Source organism: Branchiostoma belcheri, unplaced genomic scaffold (genome assembly GCF_001625305.1).
Source record: "Branchiostoma belcheri isolate BF01 breed outbred unplaced genomic scaffold, Haploidv18h27 scaffold14, whole genome shotgun sequence".
In the NCBI taxonomy this organism is placed as follows: domain Eukaryota; kingdom Metazoa; phylum Chordata; class Leptocardii; order Amphioxiformes; family Branchiostomatidae; genus Branchiostoma; species Branchiostoma belcheri.
The window spans coordinates 3,842,718-3,844,766 of NW_017802824.1; positions in this window are offsets into that span (position 1 = coordinate 3,842,718).

Consider the following 2,049-nt stretch of genomic DNA (forward strand, 5'->3'; position numbering starts at 1 on the left):
CAAATCCACATCTTCAATCGCGACAGAACAAATAGCTTCCAACCACTGCAGTGTGGCAGATGTCTGTAGCTGCTGTCGCTTGAGTCGATGGGGGTGTTAAAAAAAAAACGAGCTTTTCACAGGCAAACGCCAGGCAATCAAGACCAACAATGCAGCATGAACAAAAATCAATAAATATCGTACATCTCTGCAGCATTGCTGCTGTGTTCTGGTAAAGGGGCGGCTGAGACAATAGGGACTGCTCGTTATACATGGTTGAGTTTCATACCTTCTGTGGTTAATTAATGGGTTTACATATCTTATTGACTTTCGCATCTTGTAACCTTTCCGTGATAATCTATTCTAAACTCACAAATTCACTTTCGAAAGAACGACGCATACGTCGATGGGTAGATGGTTGGAGCATGGCTCAAGAACGAAAGTCTTATCATGGCGTAAAATGAACTTTCGCCACCCGATAGATTTATACAATATTCAAAATAAAATGCATCTATTCCGCTACGATTTCATCAGGTTGGTGCATGATGGAATAGCAAGGTTTAACCATACTGGTGTATCTTTTCTATTGTCGCAAATGTTGTTTGAGCATAGAAATAATTATCATGAATTTGCATACACGTAAATCAAAGTGACATTTCAATGACTGATCGCCTAGTGAGAACAATCAATACCGTAATGCTTATAATAGTGCCTATTAATGCAATTAGAGCGACATTAGTCTCAGCACATGTTTGGCATTTATGACAAATTGGACCCCAGGCTCAGATGTATAGCGAAACAGACGCCCCGGAGTAGAGTGGGTAGTTAAAATAGCAGCTGAATAAATCTCCAAGCGAGACGTATTTCTGCCTACAACTCTCGAATGGCCTAAGCTGCTACATTCTGTCGTCACGGGTGAGCGTTAAAGCTTGACGATACATCTATGTGGAGAATTTGCCAGTTTGAACATATTCTCCTTAATCCAGGACGTGCATGTGCTACAGTTACATTGTGAAGTTCTATCGACCAGGAGGAGAGAAGGATCACGCTCCCGTTACACTGCGTGTCGGAGTGCCTTATCATCACTCTGTATTCACGCCCTTCTGATAATGAAGACACAGTCTTTTATCGACCAGCTGTTGCAAATGCACGTATTGTTCCACCATAAATGACGCTTTAACATTCATTTATGACTCGTGTGATCTTACGTTGACTATGTCTTTGGGCTCAATCGATACGACCAAGAGCCGATCTGTCCTCACTGAGGCACGTTCTTGTGTGATTATTATAGATAACCAACAGACTCGTCAGTTATTCACCGCATCATCTCCCATTTCCTGTTATGTTCTTAACGTTGCTGAATGATGGACACTCTACTTTGCTCCCCATGTTTCTAATTTACATTAGGCTTTACAGTAATCCCCGTATTCTTTCAGACAGACAAGCGGCAGAAACCGTGTCTATTAACGGCGCCCTTTCGTATTCAGTATTCGACAAATCCACCCACCTTAATCATTTACTCATTAATTGAGCCTATTCAGATTCTCCCATCTTCTCGGTTCTTTATCTTCTTCTTTCTTCTAAGCGTTTTATGTATGAAGATAACCATCATCATTATACACATAAATAACAAAAAAGGAGCTTATCCATGGAAAGCTCTACACAGGGGTGGCTCTGGTCTTCCAGATAATGCGTGTGACTGCTTAGAACAGCTTATTAGAACATTGGCAAACAAGAAAACTCGGACTAATGAATCTTAAGTTTAAGTAATTTGTCGATCGTGAACGTAAGAGATAAAAATGACACTTGTTTATGCTTCGAAAATACGAAATATTCAAACTGCATATCAAAAGTTATAGATACGTATGCTAAGGAAATAACATACACTGACCTCTTCAGAGTCCCTTCAAGCGGCAATGTACGTTGGGAAGTTCAGGGTATGATGTGCTTTCGCGTAGCTTTTAAGAAACGTGGTGGTCATCAAGAGAGATAATGGAAGAAAAAAGTAAACAAACTAAAAACAGTGAAAAAGAAGATTAAGTGGGCACATGGCAGTTTCTACACATTAGC